At 34.6% G+C, this 23,823-nt stretch overlaps 1 protein-coding gene across 17 annotated transcripts in view; it reads left to right on the forward strand.

The window, feature by feature from the left end:
• Zfand6 (zinc finger AN1-type containing 6) overlaps positions 1-23,823 on the forward strand; it is a 72,512-nt gene that overhangs the window by 14,741 nt on the left and 33,948 nt on the right. For 3 of the 17 annotated variants that reach the window (XM_077799865.1, XM_077799861.1, XM_077799864.1), the window contains exons 2-5: positions 738-817; positions 18,338-18,399; positions 20,187-20,262; positions 22,494-22,654. The exons of 5 other annotated variants lie outside the window; for them this stretch is intronic. The gene's annotated coding sequence lies outside the window, so the exon portion shown is untranslated. The remainder of the gene's footprint in view (positions 1-737; positions 818-18,337; positions 18,400-20,186; positions 20,263-22,493; positions 22,655-23,823) is intronic. 9 more of the 17 variants (XM_077799863.1, XM_077799866.1, XM_026400527.2 and 6 more) reach the window with 7 other exon arrangements.

The raw sequence follows: 23,823 nt of genomic DNA on the forward strand, positions 1-23,823 counted from the left end.
TATTATTGGAAATAATGAACTTAAAACAATTTTGTGGTTAGCAGTGGTTGGGTAGAAGAAAGCAGATCCATCTATCTCTTCATACATTTAAAAAAATTTTTTTAATTGTTTTTTTTTTAGTTATATATGACAGTAATATTTATTTATCATACATACACGGAGTATACCTTCCTATTTTTGTTGTTGTACATCATGTGGAGTTACATTGATCGTGTATTCATATATAAATATAGGAAAGTTATACCCGATTCATTCTACTGTCTTTCCCATTCCCATCCCTTCTCCCTTCCCTCTTCATACATTTTTTTCTTTCTTCCTTAAGCCCATAGGTCCCTTCTCCCTCTTATATTTTTCTGAGCCCTATACTTGATTTCTCAGTAACATTTAGTGCTCTTGACAGCTTTTTCCTTATTGAAACTTTTCCCATGAGTTTCATGACATTGCTGTGCTTCTTCCTGTTTATGATTCTTGTGTCCTTTGCAAATGTTTCCTCTTTTCAACTATTAAATAATGGAATTAATAGAATTTTTAACACTGCTTACTCTTTACTTTTCTTGGTAATCTCCAGTCCCATATCTTTAATTAAAATCCTATGTGTGGTAATGGTTTCAAGATCTGAATTTGAGACCTATGTTCATCAAACTCACTAAATGTACCATCCAAGTAAGAACCTGGGTGTCATTCTAATTATTTCTTCTTCTTCGCCCCCAATGAGCAATTTTTTTTCTTTTTTAAAGATGGGCATCTGCTATGTTGTCTAGGCTGGCCTCAACTCCCAATCTTCCTGTCTAAGCCTCCCAAGTAGCTGGGATTGCAGGTATGTGCTACCCCGCCCTGCTTTCCTAACATTTATAACTCCAGTATCTCTAGCATTAGTCCACTTCTTCTTTTTACCTGTTAGTGCAGCCACATTATGATTTCTCAATTAGATTATCAAAACAGACACCTAACTGATCTTTGCTTCCCATTTTGACTCTGTATAATACATTATTTACTGTTTAGTCATGTCTGGTTTTTCCTCTGCTCATAATTCATTAATGGTCATTTGTTGCCCTTTGAACTTTAACTTAACTGTCCAGGGTGCATAATGACACCAGCTAGTTCTGGGCTAAATATTCTCTCAGGTAGTCCCAAAATAACCTTAAGTACTAAGTTTTGTTGGTAAGTTAACAATGAGACAATTTAAAAAGGCTAACTGATTTGTCCAAAGTTGCCTTTGCTCCTAAGTAGCAAACCTACTTTGAACTTAGGTTTGACAAAATCCCCTTCCCTTAAGGTACTGAACAATGTATCTTTCTTAGCTGAATTCTGCTTTTTTCCTCATACCATTCTACTTCATCCTTTACCCAGCAATTGACAGTTTTTCCTTCCAGAGTGTGCTCAAAATTTGCTGAGTCTAAAAATGCCTTAAGGAAAACATACATTTTTTTAATATTTATCTTTTAGTTTTTTTTAGGTGGACACAATATCTTTATTTTATTTTTATGTGGTGCTGAGGATCGAACCCAGTGCCTCACGAATGCCAGGTGAGCAGGTGAGCGCACTACCACTTGAGCCACATCCCCAACCCAAAACAAACATTTTAAAAATGCATTTCCGGGGCTGAGGTTGTGGTTCAACGGCAGGGTGCTTGCCTACCTAGCATGCGTGAGGCACTGGGTTTGATTCTCAGCCCTACATATCAGTAAATAAAATAAAGGTCTATTGACAACTAAAATATTTTTTAAAAATGCATTTCTGACCATTTTTTTGGAATACTCCATCCCCAGGTTATTAGAAGTTAGAAGGAGATATAGGAAAAGTAAAGGTAATTTTCCATATGTGATTATGGAAAATTATGAATTTCAAAGCTGATGAATTCCTCACATTTAATAAAAGCTTTTGACCAGACTGTCTTAAGAGGAAGATTAGACAAAGATTGAAAGCACTTTATCTGAGCTATTTGAAATGCTGATGACCTCCTTAAATGGCTGTTAGCCTGGAACTTGTGTAAAAGGTTCATTTGTTTCCAGGTGTGTAAAGTATCTACCTGTGAACACAAGTTAAATAACATGCTCAGTAACTTACAGGTAGGGTACAGAAGCTACATACCTATATTCTCTGTATCAAATATTACATCATTAGAAAAGTTAAATAATGTAGCCAACATCACATAAAAAGAAAATTAAAGTATGTTAAAAAGTTGATTTAGAATAATTTTTATTTCAAATATTTCACTTCTTTTTATTTTCTCTGCTATCCCCTAACAGTAAAATGTGTAACAATAGCTCATTTAATTTTGAATGTTATAATTTATAACTTGAAAAGAATGTGTTTTACATACTTTGATAAAGAAAATGCACGACTGTTTTTTTCAAAAAAATTTAAATAATTGCTTAAAGTATATAGTGCATCTTCTCAATGAGTACTAAATCTCAGCAGTTATGAAACTTTATAAAATAATTTACTTTTAGTAGGGAAATTGTTCTTTGAAGATTATTAAAAGTGAAAAACTACACTGAAGTTGTTCCATTAATTGCTTGAAATTGTTGCTTCAATACCAAGTTCTTATTGACTTGCATGCACAGACCCTAGTCAGATAGCTGTAGTAATCTAGTCAGGTAAATTTACAAAGTGTTGTAAGGTGATCCTTTTCTGAAGGAAGCTCACATTAAGTTTAGTGAAATTGGAGGGGTACGAATATTTACTATTCGATAAATCAGTGTTATATATTACTCAGGTTCAAATTATGGTTGGTTGTAAATTATTGCTGTTGAAGTTCAGCAGGGAGAAAGATTACTATAAGCCAAGGTAATCAGGAAATTGAAAAGTAAGATCAGAGATGTCCTTGGTAATTTATTTTGATATGTCTGAGTCTGCCAGTGACAAGGAACTGCCCTCATCTTATAATTTTGGGTGTAGATCAAAAGCTTAATTTGACTCACCTGAAAAGGAACAATCCTGAAATGTTAAAAATGGAGAGAATAATAGAAATTGTAGATACTCCAACCACAATTTTGCTGGTTTAGCAAGTGGTATCTAATTTTCTACTTGTCAAGTACGTTCCCACTTCCTGGGATTCTCAAGGTAGGCAAAGAGGCCTGGTGGATACTCAAGAATGGTGGGAATGGCATAACTTTGAGTACCAGTGAACTGTGAAGACTTCTATGGAAAGAAATAGTGAAAACAGTGTTAGGATTAATTTAATAATTGCAACTCATTTATTGAACACTGTATCAGATGCATTAACTTTCATTCACTAATTTTTCCAGTGCTAAAGATTGAACCCAGGGCCTCAAGCATACTAAACAAGCACTCTACTGCTTAGCTCCTAAGTTGTTTTTAACTAGACAGTTCAGTGGCATCAAGTACACTCATATGTTGTGCAGTCATCACTACTATCCATCTCCATAACTTTTGCTTTTAAAGATGGGAACTTGATGTGTTGCTCAGGCTAGCCCCAATTTTATGAGCTTAAGGGATCCTCCTGCCTCAGACTCCCAAGTAGCTAAGACTGCAGGCATACCACCATGCCTGGCTTCCAGAACTTTTTTTTTTTAATATTTATTATTTTTTAGTTGTAGTTGAACAAAATATCTTTATTTTATTTTTATGTGATGCTGAGGATTGAACCCAGGGCCCCACACATGCTAGGCAAGCCCTCTACCGCTGAGCCACAATCCCAGCCCCCTTCCAGAACTTTTAAAATCATTCCTACCTGAAACTCTGTACCTATAAGTCCCCGTTTCCTCCTCCTCCTGTCCCTGATAACCAACATTCTATTTTCTGTCTGTAAATTTGACCATTGTAGTTACTTCATGTAAGTGGAATCATACAATATTTGACCTTTTGTGTCTGGTTTATTTTCATTTACATTAATAATTTCAAAATGCATTCATGTTATATAGCATGCATCAGAATTTCATTCCTTTTAAAGACTACATAATTCCCTGGTGTGTGTTTGTGTGTATGTGTGTAAGTCTTTGTGTGGTGGGTGTTTTATTTCTCTTTGGTAGAGATTAGGAATGGATTGCTGGGTCATGAGATAGGTTTCATATTTAACTTCATAAGAATGTTTTACATTCCCACTGATAGCACATAAAAATTCTGTTTTCTCTTTATGCTCACCAATACTTAGTGTGATCAGTTTTTAAAATTTTAACCTTTCAAGTGGATGTAGAGTTCATTGTGGAGTTAATTTACATTTCCTGAATGACTAATAACAATTTGTAATGAATGCTAATATTCTCCTTTGCTGGCTACAGACTCTTGTCATTCCATTTCTCATTCTCATTTACCCATCACATTTACTCTTAAGCTTTATCAAGACCTCAAGCTCCAAATCTCTTGCTTCATCCTTTCCTTTCGCACCAGTTTCTTTTTCAGTCACTGTTTTCCCCAGTATTCTTGGCTATTAATCTTTGACCAATTCTTCCATTTGCTCTGCTTCTAAACCTAAGCTATTGAATGCTACCAGAAGAAAATCACATTGATCTATGTTTTTGACACTACTATGAATTTTTCTGTAACTTTTGACTTAATTTCAAGCTTTTATGTAGAAGTTGCATGAACAGTAGTACAAGGAACTCTCTCATGTCCTTTTCCTAGATGCCTAATTGTTGCACTGTCCCATTTGCTTTATTATATTCTGTTCTTTTTCTCTCAGAATGTGTACACGTACACACACACACACACACACACACACGCATGCATGATAATTTTTCTTAATCATTGCATGTAAGCTGGAGACTTTTTATCCCTAAGTACTTCAGTATGTATTTCTTTAGAACAAGAACATTATCTTACATGGTAAGACTAAAATCAGGGATATAACATTTATGTAATGTATTTTTAAATAATACTGTCCATATTCAGTTTTGTTAGTTGCCCTAACAATATCCTTCATATCTTTTTTTAACTTTACTACAAATGTTATAATTTATAACTTGAGCTTGTACTCAGCCATCCTTTTCCTATGTGGCTATTTTAAGATTTCTTTATTCTTTTTGGTTTAGACCCCCCTTTTTGTCTCATACTTAATAATTGAGATTACCATGTGAATTTTCTCAACTTGCCGCCCCTTCTTTTCCTTAATTTACATTTATATATTTTCATTTATATAGTTATCCTGGGTAAGAGTTCTACTTACATGTATAGAAGGCTAGTACTTTCTAATATGATAGGTAGTAGTAGCTATTTAAATTTAATTAAGATTAAGTGGCATTAAAAATGGAGCTGCCACTAACTGAATTTTAAGTACTCAGAAGCTAGATGTGATTAATGGCTACTGTATTTGCATATGTCTAGGTTCCTATCATTCCAATATTTGAAGGGTTTTTCTTTATTACCACCTTGATCTTGGTGTTTCTCATTTATATATCCTTATGAGTCACCTCACTCTACATGTACCTTATGCTTCAGTCACAACAAATTATATGCATTTTCTCTAGATATTCTCCTTTTCACTTTTCCATGCCTCTCTGTCTTTTCTCACATCTTCCTGAGAGGCATATTCCCAACTGACAACTTCTTTTCTTCCCTAATCATACAAAATCATAATATCTTAACAAATTTACGATTTGTACTAAAGTTGTGAGATCCTTAAAGTGTAGGGACCATACATATCTTTTGCTCCTTGTGTCCTAGCATTCCAAATAGATGTTGAATTGAAACAGTGATATAGTTTTTACCCTCTGGCTGCTTACTCTGGGCCAATTATACTTTGTGTAAATCTCCATGGAAAATCCATGTCTATCTATGAAGGAAGACTAGTCTTCCCTATAACACTGTCTGAGCTCAGTTTTTCTGTCTCCAGTCCTTTAAGAGTATCAATTCACTTGTGGTTCCACGAGCATACTGTGTGGAATTATGGTATCATGTTTTATTTAGCTTGGAATGTCCTTCATTCCCAAAATATTAACCAAGCAACATTCATCATAAACAAAATAATCCTTTCCCTGTGACAAAGCAAATCACACTGTTCTACTACTTCACTTGTTTATATTGTGATGTTTCATATTATATTGTAATTTGTTAACTTGTCTTTCTGAGAGTCGTAACCACTCCTTAATCAAGTCATGCAACTCAGAAATTTTTTCAAGATATATACCCATTAAGCGGCAAAGCAAGATGTTCTCTGTATGTGTGTGTATGTGTGTGTCTGTGTCTGTGTTTCCCCAGTACCTGGCACATACTTATTGCTTAGGAAAGCCTGTTGAATTGATCAATGACCTAACTTCATCCATCAGAATCTATAACTCATTTTTTTTTTCTTTTTGGTACTGGGGACTGATTCCAGGGGCACTTAACCACTGAGCCATATCCCCAGCCCTTTTTTGTATTTTATTTAGAGACAGGGTCTCACTGAGCTACTTAGGGCCTTGCTAAGTTGCTGAGGCTGGTTTAGAACTCTTGATCCTCCTACCTCAGCCTCCCTGGCTGCTGGGATTACAGGCATGCACCACCACACACAGCTATATCTCATTTCTTATGTGTTTTAGCTTGCTTAAATGCTTGGGCTTTGAAGACAGACTCTTTGGATTCAAATCCTTCCTTTACTACTGTTATGTTTTGGATATGGTTTGAGTGTAACCCTAAAAGTTCAAGTATGAGAAGCTTAAGTGTCCCTGATGTGGTAATGTTGAGAAGTGTTGGAAAATCTTCAGGAAGTGGTTTAGCCAAGCATAGTAGTACAAATGTATGATCCAAGCAACTCCAGAGGCTGATGCAGGAAGATCACAAGTTCAAGCCAGCCTCAGCAGCTTAATGAAACTCTGTCACAAAATAAAAAGTTCGGGGGATATAGCTCAGTGGTAAAGCACCTCCTGGATTCTATCCCTAGTACAAAAAAGAAGAAGTGGCGTTTAGTCAAGGTAGTTAGGTCATTTGGAGGCATTGTCCTCAGAAAGGAGTAATGCTGGTCTGGAGGAGTTGAGTTCCTCCAAGTGTGGGTTGTTGTAAAGGAGCAAACCTGTCCCCAGTGTCTATCTCAGGCTTACTGTTTGACCACCTGATCTCTTCTGCTTGGGTTCTGCTGTTGTGTTATTGTTATGAGGCCCTCGCCAGAGGCCAAACCTGTGGAGTCATTTGATCTTGGACTTTTAGGCTCCAAAACTGAACCAAATAAACATCTTTTCTTTATAAAGTACCGCACCTCAGGTATTTTTTACAGCAGCAGAAAACAGATTAATACAACCACTTACTAGCTGTTTGACCCGAGCAATTTCTGTAATCTCGCTAAGCATCATCAGTTTCCTCATCTCTAAGTGGTTTCTCCTTCTAAGAGATGTTGTGAAGATTAGAGGAGATGGTGTAGTATCTTATTTTTAGCAATCATGGGAGCTCTCAATTCTGTTCTTATCTTATGCTGCTATGACTTAGCTACTATCTTCTGTTAGTCCATTCTGCCCTACTGTCACCCCATGGTCTTTTTTACTGGCAGAGCCAATAAGATCTGATAGGAAAAAAGAGAACCCTGGAGAAAAGTCTGAATTAGAGTTGTATTTGGGAAACAGTTGCTCAGAGCTGCTAGGTAGAACTTAAGAAACCTGGACTAGTGTGCATAAAAAGACAAATAGCAGGTGATAGGATTATAAGATACAGTTCCAGGAACTATATATATCTTGGGGGCAGTTAGGATTTTCAAATATTTTTATTGGCTTTCTTAACTTTTGGAATGGTTAAGAAATAATCAGCTTTTTTGGCATCTAAAAATTACTGGGTCACACACTTTGAAGCAGCAAAGAAATTTGAAATGTCCCTTTGTTGGAACTCACAAAAAAGTTTATGATTTTCCACTAAAATATTCTTTCTTGTTAGATCACACATCCTAGGTTTTTATTTAGAAGATGAGGTTGTCTTCATAGGTGTGACCCCATTTGGCAAATAGGAGGAAGCTAAGTCACCAAAGGAAATACTTGCAAAGAAAGATTTCATTCGTGAGCCAAGCATGTTGTACACTATATTTATTTACTTATTTTTATTAGAACTTTATAGTTATGTAGTTGGGTTCTTCCCGACACACTCATACATGCATGGAAATCTGTTTAAATTCATGATCCTCCTCCACTTTCCCTCCTGTTCTTCCTCCCCTCTTCCATTCTCCTTTCTCTACACAACTAGACTTCTTTCATTGGTCTATTAATTTGTGTTTGATTGGTTCTTTATGTTATCCTATCCTTCTCTTCTCCTTTCCTTTCCTTTATTTTACTGTAGCTTCTGCATATGTTTCTGAGTTTGGCTAATTTTACCTAGCATGGTGTTCTCCTTTTCCATTTGTTTACCATATGCCATAATTTCATCCTTTTTTATGGCTGAGTAGAACTTCATTTTATGTGGTATGCTCTTGTAGTCCCAGTACTTGGGAGGGTGAAGCAAGAGAAGCACCTAAGTGTAAAAATTCCAGACCAGCCTGGGCAACATTAAGATAAGACCTTGTGTAAAAAGGGGGTGGGAGGAGAGAAAGGAAAAAGAAAGACTGTATTAGTATTATATTGTCCTTTTAGTTTAGAACAGGTATATAGTTTACCACTTTTGTTAGGTGATTTTGTATTAGAGAATGGAATGGGGAAGAGGAGAATGTAGGGTGTAAATGAGAAGGAGTACTGCAAGAACCATCAATGAATGTAGATGCTTAAAGGCTAATTTGTCTGTGATTAAACTCTAAGCCATGTTTTATTCTAATGTTTTTTCAGAATAATCAAATGTCCCCTTGAAGGCAATGGATTACTAAGAGTTTTTGTCCATTTGCTTTCACAAAGAGTGCATTTATATAAATTTTTTTGTTCAACCTCATTTTTAAATAATGCTCTCTTTCTGTGAAAATCAAGAGTGAAATATTTTAGAGGAAAGTGACATCAAAAATTACTGATTTGTCATTAATATCCTTGATTTTTATTAATTGACTTTAATAAGAAAGAAATCTCAGCTGGACATAGTGGTGTTCATGTGTAATCCCAACTACTTGGGAGACGGAGGCAGGAGGATCACAAGTTCAATGCCAGCTTGAGAAACATAGCAAGATCCTGTCTCAAAATAAAAATTAAAACAAGCTTGGGGGCCGTCCCAGTCATGCATGCCTGTAATCCCAGTGGCTCAGGAGGCTGAGAAAGGAGGATCACAAGTTCAAAGCCAGTAACTGGGTGAGATCCTGTCTCTAAATAAAATATAAAAAAGGGATGATGATGTGGCTCAGTGGTTAAATGCCCCTGGTTCAATCTCCTGTACCAAAAAAAAAAAAAAAAAGGCTTGGAGGTACAGCTCTGTAGTACAGTGTCCCTGGGTTCAATTCACAGTACCAAAAATAAAAGTAAATCAAAGTTTTTATACATATATTTAATACCTCACTATGACCATTAGTATTAATAGCTGATTACATTCTTGAATTTAAACTTTTGCTTCCTGATAATACAGAGCTCTTATTTCTCATAGTAAGAGCAAATCATTTGCAGTGATTATCCAGTTGACAAATTGGAAGTTGTTTTATATTTTCAATCCTTTAATTCTTTAAACAAAAGCACTACATAATTTAGAGTGTGTATTAATAGGGAGAGGGAGAGAACAATATCCTTACTTGGTAGTTGTGGTCATTTGATTCAAATTTAAGGTACCTCTGAGAGAGAGAGAGAGAGAGAGAGAGAGTGTGTGTGTGTGTGTGTGTGTGTGTGTGTGTGTAAGAGAGAATAATTTTAAGAGGACAAACATTTTATACTAACCAGAACTCTTGCATGTTAAATGAATCTGGTAGTTTTTTAGAGAAAGGGGAAAGTGTTGATTATCAGGAATAGGTAGAATACTTTTGTACTGCAGGTAAAATATTTTGTATGCTGCCTGTCATTTGTTAGACCTAGCTTCTTGGACAGTTAAAATAAAAAAGATGAAAGGGTGTTAAATAACATTCAAAGTACATAGAATTAGGTAGTAGGATAATTGAGCCCTAGGGTTTCTGAAAGATGTTAGCCACAGCTGGGCTTTTTATTCTACTTTTTTTTTTTTTTTTTTTTGATAGTGTCTTGGGTGTCTCCCAGGGACCTCCCACATTCTAGGCAAGTGCTCTACCACTAAGCCACATCCCTGTGCAACTGAGCATTTTTAAAATAAAGATCAAACTCTCAAGAGGTCTAATTATTTTATAATTTAAACTGGTATAGTCAGAATATTTTCTTAATGGGCATTCCATCTTTCCAATGGAAATCTTTATTTCATTTACATATTCTACCTTGAAGTCAAACATTTATATGTTGCATATGCTACCTATTTTATGAAAAAAGGAAGAAATAACTGAAAAGCATATAAAATTTGGTTCTATATGAGAGATCTTGGCAGAGAACTAATTTGGTCTCTTGTTAGAGTATCCTTTATGGTATGTGGGTCAGATTCTCACCCTCTGGAAATAGTCAAGTCAAAGAGAATGAAGCTGCGAGATTATTCTTTCAGAAATAGTTTTTCTGGGTTGGGGTTGTAGCTCAGTAGAGTGCTTGCCTAGCATGTATGAGGCACTGGTTTTGATTCTCAGTACTGCATATAAATAAATAAATGTCCATCGTCAACTAAAAAGAATAGTTTTTATTTTAATCTGTTATATATGACAACAGAATGCATTACAATTCATATTACACATATAGAGCACAATTTTTTATATCTCTGCTTGCATATAAAGTATATTCACACCATTCGTGTCTTCATACATGTATTTAGGGTAATGATATTCATCTCATTCCACCATCTTTTTTACCCCCCATGCCCCCTCCCTTCCCTTCCCACCCCTCTGCCTTATCTAGAGTTTGTCTAATTCTCCCATGCTCCCCCTCCCAACCCCATTATGAATCAGCCTCCTTATATCAGAAAAAACATTTGGCATTTGGTTTTTTGGGATTGGCTAACTTCACTTACCTGCAAATGCCAAGATTTTATTCTCTTTTATTACTTAGTAATAATTCATTGTGTATATATACCACATTTTCTTTATCCATTCATATATACGGCTGTGTCCCTGTAGTATTCGGTTTTTAAGTCATTTGGGTATAAACTGAGGAGTGGGATAGCTGGGTCAAACTAAAAAGAATATTTAAAAAAAAAATAGTTGTCATCCCCACCAGCTACCACAACTTTTCTACTTTTTCTCATCTGTGGTACCAAAACCGGAGTGAGGGCAGTGAGTACTGGCTTTGCCATTTAGATTATATGGCAGACATTTTTTTTCATGAATTGAATGAACTAAGTGATATGGATCTAAGTAGTAAGAATCTCTGTATGAGGCCCCGGGTTCAATCCCCGGCATCTCCACTTGTCTTTTGGGGCTGGGGATGTGGCTCAAGTGGTAGTGCATTCGCCTAGCATGCATGAGGCACTGGGTTCGATTCTCAGCACCACATAAAAATAAAATAAAGATATTGTATCCACCTAAAACTAAAAATATATATATAAAAATAAAAATAAAGCTTTAAAAAAAAAGAATCTCCAAGATTTTAAGAAGTGTGTATTGCATATATGCTTTAAATGTGATTTGCTAAAAATTACAATTCTTTAAACTTCCAAAAATTTTTAAAAGTATGCCAAATACCTAATAGAAATAGTGGGTTTTGCCTGTTTCTGTCAAATAAATATCATCTACTTTCTCCCAAGTGGCTGATTTCTTGATCTTATTATTTGTAGATTTTTCCTTCTTAGGTAATTCATTGCAGTTTCTTAAAAGTCTGTTTCCATGCCCTTTTTTTTGCCTGAAAAACTTCTTTTGTTTGCTGTTTAAGTCCCTCATGTGGGAAGAGGGTTGATGAGCAGAGGGGAGATCTAAATTGTCTTTATATCAACTTATTTTCCTGCAAACTTCTCTATTTCTCTAGGGGAAATGGCTCAGGCATAGTGGTACTTTTCTTTTCATCTAGTTACTTAGATTTGGCTTTTCTTCCCTTAACTAAGTCATTTGTCATTCTTTTACTCTCCAGGATAATAAATATATTTGTGGTTTAAGGTTACAGTTGTCTCATGTTTCATTGAAGATAGAATTCATGTTATTTTTTATTGTTATTGAGTTTTGAGACACACTTTTTTACTATGCATGCTTGAAATTGGAAGTCCTCGTGTTGTTCTTTCAGTCACAGTGTCTCTCCAGCAGTTCAGAATGAAGCATATAGACTGGACCATCACGATCCCAACAGGAGAGAATCATATTAGTTCAAGACGTACCATCTTGATAAATTCTCTGTATGTACTTTAATCTCCACCTTCTCAAATTTTACTTTAAGTTTATACTTCAGGATTTGAATATTATTGAATATTAATATAGAGGTTTATTTTAGTTATCATCTGTCTCAAAGATAGAAAGATGAAATCACTTGGTGCTTATTAGCTACTTATTATAGTTAGTATTGACCACTTTTTCTTATGTCAGGCCAACAAAAATATTTGCTAAAATTGCAAAAGGTGGTTTTCCAAAGTTTATAATGGAAAATAACTGCCTTTTGACAGGTTTCTTTTGGGATGCATGATTCAGAATATCAAGAAATAAAGCCCTGTGTGCTAGTGCATGCTTGTAATCCCAACTACTCAGGAGGATGAGGTAGGAGGATCTCAAGCTTGAGGCCAGCCTCAGCAATTTAGTGAGACCCTGTCTCAAAATAGAAATTATAAAAGGGAAGTGAGGTGTAGCTCAGTGTTAGAACATTTGCCTAGGATGGGTAAGATCCTGAGTTTAATCCCCAGTACCAAAGGGAAAAAAAAAAAACCAAGAGATGAGGAAGTTTCCAAAGTCAGTTTTCTTGAAATAATTACTAAACTTGGATTTCTGTGGTAATGGCTAGATTAGTGTCTCTTAAAAACCAAGGATTAGTAGGGCCTAAGGAGACTGGGCTCAAGGTTGGATGTGTGTGCTTTGGCCTAATTTTAATTATCCTAAATTATTCTATAGCTACCATCTTTTTCTTTTCTTTTGGAATTGACCCTCCAGCCCTTTTGATTTTTGAGACAGTCTTGCTAAGTTTCTGGCCCTGAACTTGTGATCCTCCTGCTTTCAGCTTCCTGAGTCTTAAGAGATTACAGGAGTGTACCACTATACCTGGTCTTGAAGTTACCACCTTTACAGTAGTTTTAAACCATCTGATTTTCTGCTGTAAATATGTATTTACTGTGTTCTGTGCTAAAAGTGATACTTCCTATTATGTATCCAAGAATCTTAGAAACTCCGGGAACTAGTTAGATAGTACTAATCCTTGGCCCTAGTCTCCAGAAATTGATTCATTTTGTATGGAGTGGGCCACAGAATTTGCAGTTTTCTGATGTTATAAATCGTTGGTTTTGAGAACCATTAATCTAGAAGTTATATGGGGGAAATCCTTGTTTAGTGATCTTTTCTGGAAAATTACATCTTAAAACTTTGTCTCTTGACATTTTGAATTATACTGTCCTTGATTTTTTTTATTCTAGTTGACAGAAAGCCAGGTTTTTGGGTCTTTAACTTCCTAACACTATATTGGGGTCAATGTTGAAGCTGGTTGGATTTCAGTCAGCAGAGTTAAGACCAATAAATAAGGAGCTATCATAGGGGCACATTATTGATGAAGTAGAAAAGTAGAAAAGTGGGTGCTAGCTGGCTTCAAAAAGTATGGTACCTACCAGTTTATTTTGTGGCTTTGGTAACTACACCTGGATACAGAAAAGGCTGGTCTTGGAATGACTGATTTACACTGTCTAGCAGGTCAGTTCTCACTAATACAGGAAACTTAAGTTATCAAGGTGATCTCTGTGTGATGTTAAAACCAGATTAATGCAGACTGAGTTTTATTGACTTCTAAGTGTTTCATAGCTAATGTCCTTCTACTTTTTTTTCCTAATTAAAGAATAATTGAAAATTGGGTCAACTTGCCAGTGATTTTTTTTTTATCATTAATACATAGTGAAAATACACATGTACTATGTTGTAATAATGTGAAAAGGAGACTACTTAAATTGTACCTTATATACAGTTATTATTGATTTGTTTTTCTTAAGTAACGTATAGATGCTATTAAATCCTTTAAGAGAATACAATACAAATTAGAAAGTCTTCCCAAACACAAGGACTTGTCATCTGGCATACTATTTTTAGATTGTCATAGATTAACCTGCTGACTATTTAATGGTCTGGAAGGAAGAAAGAAGCTAATTTGGACTGGATTAGTATGTTTTACACTGTTAAAGCATTCCCTAATTTATTTTGCAAATTAAAGGTGGATAAAACTTGGTAATTTGATTTTCGCCTAGGTGATTGAATTTCTTATAGTTGATATGCAGGGGTTTCAGGGTTTGTTTTTGTGATGTGGATAAATGCAAACAAGTATTAATCTATTATATAAGCATTTGAATGTTTCTGGCAGGTGTGCCAGAAACTAGAAATACTGTACAATGATGAGCAAGACAGATGGCTCCTAAATTTAGTGTTATTAAATTGTAATAGGCTGAATTAACATGGCTTAATTTCAGCCAGGGAAGTGATTTGTGTATTAACATGTGATTTTTTTTTTTTTTTTTTTTTTTTTTTTTTTTAGTGTTCAGTTTTCTCCACATGAACCTATCCCACTTCTAACAGTATCTACTGATTGTTAACTGATTGTTAACCAGGAAAAAAAGTCAGTTTGATGATGGTTGAAAACAACTTTTTTAGAACTGAACATGGAATTTAAGACATCAGTTATTCAGTTTTAACATTTTTATTAGATAAATGACAACACTTTATTTGAATATTCGAAGTTCTAAATAGTAAGAGAGAAGAAAAGACCTAACTTAGACTGATTTTGTATCCTTCAATACTGCATATAATAAGTAATGACTATGTTTATCCTCAGTATTGTTGTAGCAATATTGATAAACCTATTATGTTGATAGAATTGAGAAAAATTGCTTAAGTTGAAAGGACATTCTTTTTAAAATAGCTATTATTTTGAGCATTTTAATTTTGGTTAACAAGTAAAACATTTTAAAAGTACTATATTTTTAATTTTTTAAAAAATATAATTGGGCTGGAGTTGTAGCTCAGTGGTAGATGCTTACCTAGCATGTGTAGGGTCCTGGTTTTAATCCCCAGCATTAATTAATTAACTAATTAATTAGTTAAAAATTTAAAGTGTAATGCACATTAATTATGTATATCATTTTTAATTATTTTCAGTTTCCTGAAGTCTCTTAGCCTCAAATTTCCCAGTTTACTAAGTTAATCTTTATATTTTATATTTTATTCTTAAATATTGGCAACTAAACTTTTTTGAAAAGGATATCCTACCCCCACTAGGGATTGAACCCAGGGATGCTCTACTACTGATCTTTTTACTTTCTTTTTGAGGAAGAGGATAAGAAGGAATGGACAACTTATTTGCCATTAATAAAAACATTTAAACATCTGGAAAGATAAAACAATCTTTACCAAGCATAGGCTTAGGTGTCTATGCTTATAAATTTAGAATAATAGTTTGAATCAAATGACTTTTGACTGCTCCTATACTATTTTGGTCTTTTAAAATCAGCTTTGAGGAAAAGTATGCAATTTTAGTTTTGGCTTGCATGGTTTTCTAACAACTGTAGTCATGTAAAACATTTTCATTGCCTCAGAAAGTTTCCTTGTAATTACTTTGGAATAAATCCCATCTTCCTACTCTGGTTCCAGGTCTGTGGTCCCCGATCTGCTCTCTTGTCGTAGTTGTGTTTTTGTAACGATTCATGTAAATAGAAACATACATTATATAGTCTTTTGTTTCCTTTTGCTTTCATTTAATGTAATAATTTGGAGATTAACACATGATGTGTTCAACACATTCCTTTTTATTGCTGATATTATTCCATGTGTGGCTATATCATTATTTGTTTGCCCATTTACCTTTTGATGTATATTTGGGTTTCTAGTTCTTGCTGTTACAAATGAAGTCATTTTGAACATTTCTGTACAAGTCTTTGTATGACTTGTGTAAATGAATACCTAGGAGTGTGAACTTTGTTTTACTTTAAATATAATGTTTCTTAGTTTTGGTAGGGAGGATAGAAAAGTGTGTGTTAAACCAAAAGGGGGAAAGAACTGAATCCACAGATGTTAACTCTTATCTTTAACCCACCCTCACAAAAGCTTTCCATTAACTAAACCTCCTTAAATGGCATTTCTTACCTAAAACTTTTGTTTGCAAAAATGTGCTAGTTTTAAATGGGCTAGTGCAATCTTGACTCTACTTGCAACTCCCTACTCCATAGTATTTCTACCTTATACTTAGCTTTTTCAATCTGGAGCCTTTTTCTTTCTTCTTTTTTTTTCTTTCTTTTTTTAGTATTTATTTTTCAATTGTAGTTGGACATAATACCTTCCTTCCTTCCTCCCTTCCCTCCCTCCCTCCCTCCCTTCCCTCCCTTCCTTCCCTCCCTCCCTCCCTCCCTCCCTTCCTTCCCTCCCTCCCTCCCTCCCTCCCTCCCTTCCTTCCCTCCCTCCCTCCCTCCCTCCCTTCCTTCCCTCCCTCCCTCCCTCCCTCCCTCCCTTCCTTCCTTCCCTCCCTCCCTCCCTCCCTCCCTTCCTTCCCTCCCTCCCTCCCTTCCCTCCCTCCCTCCCTTCCCTCCCTCCCTTCCTTCCCTCCCTCCCTCCCTCCCTCCCTCCCTTCCCTCCCTCCCTTCCCTCCCTTCCCTCCCTCCCTTCCTCCCTCCCTCCCTTCCTCCCTCCCTTCCTCCCTTCCTCCCTTCCTCCCTTCCTTTCTTTCACTAAGGATTGAACCCAGGACTCGGATGTGCTAGGTGTGTGCTCTACCACTTGAGCCACATCCCCAGCCCCTCTGGAGCCTTTTTCTATGTTTCTATGCTATCTTCTTTATTCTCAGGAATAGGAGTTAATGCCATTTAAGGTAAGGGAAATACAGAAGAAGCTACAGATCAAAATTTGGGATTTGCTAAATGTTCAGCTATATGACAATTTTTTTTTAATTTTACTGTTTTAAAATTTATTTAATGATATAAAGAGTAATTAGACCATGTTAATTTGACTAATAATGAAAGCCTAAGCTGTATTTGCTGACTCTTATGTAGATGTTGTAATTGCCTTGGGCAGTACAGGTATAAACATCAATTCAGAAGATAAGCTCTTTGTCTTCCTAAATATATTATGTATGTATACACACCTGTGTGTTCTATATTTCTTAAATTTTGTATTTTAGGTTTAACTTGACCTAAATTTGGGGGTTGAATTGGTCAAGTTTCATTCAGTATAAGGTTTTTTGTTTGTTTGGTTGGCTGTTTTCCAGTATTGGGGATTGAACCCACTGAGCTACATCCCCAACCCTTTTTAACTTTTATTTTGAGACAGGGCCTCAGCCTCCTGAGTGTCTGCGATTATAGGAATGAGCCACCATGCCCAGTAGTATGAGTTATTCTTTTATTACAACATCATCTACCTGCAGCAATCAGAGAATTGCAGTTTAACTTTTGTGAGAAAAATTTGCAAAGCAAATGGTTCTGGCAGGGGTGAAGAGTGAACAACACACTACCTGAGAAAATGGACAATAAGGCAGGGATTGGGATTGGAATAAAATAGTTTGCTTGTTTTGTAATTGGGCATTCTACAAGAACCTATTAAAATGCCTTCTTTAATCAAGGCAGTGTTCGATACTGTGGATTTATAAAGATTAATCCGACAGAGATCCTACCTGAAAGAAGGACACAGCTCAGCAATTAATCTCACAGCCTAGAATTAGCTAAAGTACCAGCAAATGTAGAATCAGTTTGCTATCTTTCATCAGGTTTCAGCAATCTATCCAAATTAATATAGGAAGCTAAAATTCATCCCATTCTTCCCAGGTCACATTTTCCCAGCCCTAACTCCTCCTTAACCTCTCTCCTCCTCTGTCAGATTTTACTTTTTTCCAATGTGAATTTTTTTTGTGAGAATTTTCTAGTAGAGTGCTTTTTGGGCCTCTCAATGAGTTTAAAAATATATTTTAAAAATTGAGTGTTAGCATAAGATTTGACCATAGCTGTGCTCACAGTGTCACAAAGATGGACTCTTAGGTGAGATAATAGGTAGAAGAGAAGATAAATTAAAAAGTGAAAGAAATGTTTTAACCATTGGAATAGAAGGATAACTCCAAATTGTGTGATGTGTGGCCATGAGAATTTTCTCGTTTCTTGCATGTTTTCTTTTGTATTCTCTTCTCCCACTTGCCCTCCCCACTTTCATGCTGGTAATTGAACCCAGGACCTCTTATATGCTAAGCAAATACTGTACCACTGAGCTACACCCCAGCCCCTCCCTCCCTCCCTTGTTTAATTCTACTCTTTTGTTTTTGCCACTGAAATATTTGTATATTATCCATGTATGTTAGTCTCTCAATGATTAACATTCTGTTATCTTGTCTTTCTTTTCCAGGTGCTCTGTAATGAATGTGTGCTTCCACAACTTTTTATTGGCAGTATAGACTTTTGTTTAGGGTGAGAGGTTTGTTGTAATATTTTCTGTGTACATTATTGATTACTCATTAGCTCTTGCTTTGTTCTGCATTGCTACCTGGCATAACCAGAAATTAACTTAATTTGGAGTTTTCAGCAAGGAGACAAATTTCCCTACTCTATTCCCAATTAAAATGGAAGGGAGGGAGGAGTGCTCTGGTGGAGAAGCTTGTTTTTTTAACAGTATAGTTTTGAGAAGGTTGCAATAATGTGATAAGGTTGGGAGGCAGACATTGATCTAACTCATATTGGTGAGTCACACCTGTCATCAGTGGAATGTAGTCATATTAGATGTTTTAAACCAGACTACCATTTCTTCTTATTCATTGACTAGATAATCATAAATAGGTTTATACTTCTATTAGATGACAGTTTGAATGTGGATATAAGATAGGAAATTTGGTTTTGTTATTGTTAGATATTCAGAATATTTGAAAATATTGGGTTCGAATATTTTTCAGGTTTTATTTTGAAGTAGTTTAAGTTATAGAAAGTTATAATAATAATATAAATAATTGCTACATACCAGAGTAAGATGCACCATTGTTGACATTTTACCATTTGTTCTGTCATTCACTGTCAGATTGTTTTTTTCTGAACCATTTGAGAATAAGTTACATGCATCATATCCCTTTACTATGTAAAAGTAATACTCCAATTTTAGATTTTTTTCATATTAATGAAAAAGATTAAATTTTATTAATTAAAGCATTAGATCAGTGTTACATTCTGAACAAAGCAGTAACAAAGTGCAATACCAGCTAAAGTTAGTTAAATGTAATCCTCAAGAAAAATGCAAATACCAGTAGTTAAAATGTATTCCTCAAGAAAATGGTTTTTTCCCCCCAGTGCTGGGGATGGAACCAAGGGCATCTGCATGATAGGTAGTCAACAAACAGGTTCTAAGAACAAGGACATTCTCTTATACAACAATATTATCTTATCAAATTAAGGAAATGTAAACTGATGTTATCCAGTGAGGATTTCACTAGTTTTCCCAATAATGTTATTTAAGAAAACTTTTTTTCAGTCCAACTTGGGATCATTCATTGCTCTTAGTTGTCACATCTCTACTGTTCTTTAATCAGGAATATTTCCTCAGTCTTTCTGGGTTTTTAATGACATTGACACTTTTAAAGAGAGTGATAAACCACTTATTTGTAGAATTTCCTCAATTTGGTTTCATCACTGTGTTCATGACTAAATTTAGGAAATGTAGTTCTGACAGGAATATTACGTTTTAAGTGTGTGCTTCTCACTGTATCCTTTTAGGAGGCACATTTCCTCTTGTCTCATTATCAGTTAATACTAAATTTGATCTGGTCAATGTGATATCTGCAAGTTCCTCCACTTAAAAGTTATTTTTCTTTTTGTAATCAGTAATTTGTGGAGAGGTACTTTGAGACTTGACATTTATCAATTCTCATCAAACTTTTATCTACAAAGTATTTAACATACTTTGGTAATTTTGCCTGAATCAGTTATTACTCTGATGGTATTAATTCAGATATTCCATGCACAAGCTTCATAGTACTATAGGCAGTAACCTGCTCCTTTTGTTGTATTCCTTAGCATTAGGAAGTGTTGAGTATTTAACTAGAATACATTATTTTGGGTTTGTTTGACAGCTTTATTGAGATACAATTCAGATAGCTCATGTAAGTTCCTTTGTTTATTTATTTGTTTATTTAGCACTACAAATTAAACTCAGGGGTGCTTGTCCACTGAGCTACAACTCCAGCACTTTTTATTTTTTATTTTGATACCAGGTATCCCTAAATTGCCCAGGATAACATTATACTTGCTGTCCTCCTGCCTCAACTTCCCAAGTAGCCGGGATTACAGGTGTGCATCACCATGCCTGGCTATAATTGCGTTGAGAACTCTTGTGGCATGTGAAATAAACCAGCTTTTCTTTTCCTTCTTTAACATCTCTTTAAAATATGTCCCTTTGCCTTTTCTCTATATCACTCATATTGCATGAAGTTGTTTTTAATAAGAGATGGCTTTTCTGAATTTATAACCATTCTGTTATAAAACGCTCAGTTATCAGTTTCATATTTAGCGTCTAATACCCTATTCCACATACTAATTCTAGATGTGATTTGATATATCAATACAACAGATCACTACTTGCCTATAATCTAGCTTGATGCTAAAGTGTGTGGGTTTTAAAGATACGTAGATCTGGCCAGGTCCCAACTATGTCACTTAACTAGCTCTGTGAACAAACTCTTCACAGTTTGATAATCTGTAAAGAGTTGGTAATTATACCAACTGCTTTTTAGGTGGAGTAAAGATTAAGTGTTCATGTAATTCTTTATATGAAAGATATTATATCAAGTTAACAACTTTTATGAGATGTTGAGTTCTTAAATCTTTTGTTTATATTTGCACAGTTTGAGTAGATTATAAAAAATGTTTGTTATTTTGAATAAACTCTAAAACATTTGGTTACTTTTATAGCACAGCACATGTGTAGTATTTTAAGCATTCAATAATACTTTTTAATTATTGAAATTAGAGTGTTTAGAAGCTGTTTTTCCTGGTGTTTTTTTAAACCATGTTGCTAGTATAAATAGTACATTTACTATGTTCACAAAATCTTAAAGCTTTTCCTAAAATTTACTATAGAAATTAAGGTCAATATAAACACACATATCGAAGTCAATGTACATGTAGGGAAAAAGATATTATATGGTTTTTCTAGGACATTTTTATTGAAGTATACATGTATCTCCTAAAGTTTACTTACAATTGTAGGGAAAAATACAGGTGAAAAAGAAAAACTGTTGAAACATGTAAGACGAAAATTCTCCTTGTCTGTAGCTTTCTGATGCAGTTAATTTTGCACTAAAGTTTACATATAGTAATAGTGCTAAAATATTATTTAAAAATTAGATTGGCTAAGAATATAAACATTAAGGCTATTAAGAATAACCCATGACAAATTTTTAAATGGCACCTCATTTTTATTGGGGAGTATAACTTTAAAAAAAAGTGAATCCTTTAAGTTAATTAAAATCATTTTACAGTTTACTTTGGAAGTATGGACTATCATTGTGACTGTATAATATATATTTGTTAATGGCATAGAGAAATTATTTATTTACTTGTGTATTTAGTTATTTATTTGGTACTGGAAATTAAACCCAGGAGTGTTTTATCACTGAATTACATTCCCAGCCCTTTTTATTTTTTATTTTGAGAAGGTCTCACTAAGTTACTTAGGGCCCCTCTTAGTTGCTAAAGCTGGCCTCAAACTTAGGATCCTTCTGCCTCAGCCTCCTGAGTTGCTGGAGTTACTGGCACGTACCACACACCAGGCTAGAAATAAAGATTTTTATCCTATTGATACTTAAATTTATTTTGTGTATGTGGTTCTGGGGATTGAACATGCTAAGCAAATGTTCTACCATTGAGCTTCGTTCCTAACCCTTACTTCCTAATATTTAAATCTTTGGGGTTTTTTTGTTTGTTTATGATTTGTTTTGAAAGTTCAGTTTGATTAGGATAAATATTTCTTATGGAAATGTTTATTTTTAGAGAACCCTTCTACCACTTGATTAATCTGAAGCAATAATAGTACTATAGAAATTTGAATTTGTAGGGAAGTGTACTTTTATAAACCTTTATGATAGATATGAAAAATATAGCTCCTTCTGTTAGGAGATATAACAGGGTTATACTTGGGACACTGAGACACTCTACTATTTATAAAGGTGTTATTAATTTTGTTGCTAATTATTCCTTTAAAAAACTAGCTAAGGTTTAGGAAAATAGAAAAATGTCTAGTTTTACTTTGTGTGCAAATGATTATAAGAAAAGCTCCTTGCCTACCAACCCTGTGGCTGGATATATAAAAAAAAAAAAAAATCCATGGGTTAAAGTTATATTTGTTACATTTTTACATTAGTGTCAAATACCAAATGGAAGGTTTTATTTTTTAATTTTAACTCATCCATTTTTATATAGCTTTAATAATGAAAGCACTCCTTAAGATTTTAGATGATTAAAATGTGGTACCTGATAAATTTCAACTGTCTCAATTCTGTTTCATGTTAAATGTGTTACAGGAATGAATCTGAAGTCTGCTGCAGTAAAACACTGAAGGCTTTAAAATGTTTTCTTGCATAAAACTCAAACTTTAAGTAGCTGCTTATGAGAATAGGGAAGGCAGGAAGCTAATGTCTGTCTCAAGATACAGGACAGCTGTTTGCTCATCAACCTCAACTGTGTGAGTAGAGAATTAAGCCTGTAACCATGTGACTGGGCATAGAACTTAATTTTTTTTAAATCTGAAGTGCTTGAAGATATACTTAAGTCAGCATAAGACATTTTTATAGGTCCATTTTTTTTCTGGTGGTCAGGATACTAAGGGTGGGGTGGATGGTAGATTTTTATTTGTAAATTATTTTTTGTGTAATATGCAACTAATGTAATTAGTGACCATGCATCTTTTTCAAAATTATTCTAAGCATTGAAACCTGTGTTATTAATTTTAGCAGAAGATCATCATTCTTTGGATTGCTGTTTTTATCCTTTTTTTTTTTTTTTTTTTTTTTTTAACCAGGGACACTCTACCTCTACTACTTAGCTATCTCCAACCCTTTTTATTTTTTATTTTTGAGACAGGGCCTTGCTAAGTTGCCTAGGCTGGGTTGTATCCTTCTGCTTCAGCCTCTTAAGTAGCAGGGATGGATGTGTATAAGTATTCATGGATGATTTAAGCCTTTCCAAATGAGTATTTTGACCAGCCAACCATAAAGATATATTTTAGGAATATGAAGTTTGATGTTAATGCAGAAAATTGTTCCTGAAAATAATTTAGTAATACAATCAGAGAGAACATGTACTTCAAAATAAATGAATTCTTGTTCCCTAAATGCAATTGAGAGTTTTTTAAACTTGACAATTTTTACTTTTAAAAGTACTTTAAATAATATAAATCCTTATTGAAGAAATAGAGGGAAAATTTTTTTCTTTATTACTAAAAGCTATCATCTTAAGAATCCATTTGGGAAGGTTTCTGGGTTTCTCTCCTTTTTTTTTTTTTCTTCCTGGACTTTAGGAATGAGACTCTAAATTGAATTCCATTCCCCTTTAGAGCAGTGCATGGTCTATACAGATGAAATGATTTTTTTTAAAAAAAAAATGTTGTATTAAACAGAATGATGAGCATGTAAATAATAATTTACAAGATTTTGTTAACTGTTTAGTGAGGCAAGGAGTAGAAGGGATGTTATTTGCATGGTGCATTTACACTTAAGTGAAACTTATCTTTACTATCACAAACTTTTATCTTTAATATCACAAATGTGTCTACTGAAAGAAAATAAAAACAGATGCTCTTTAGAATCACTGAATGAGAAGACATTTAGATGCATATTAAGAATGTACATTAAA

This window comes from Urocitellus parryii, chromosome 6, assembly GCF_045843805.1.
Source record: "Urocitellus parryii isolate mUroPar1 chromosome 6, mUroPar1.hap1, whole genome shotgun sequence".
NCBI classification, from domain to species: domain Eukaryota; kingdom Metazoa; phylum Chordata; class Mammalia; order Rodentia; family Sciuridae; genus Urocitellus; species Urocitellus parryii.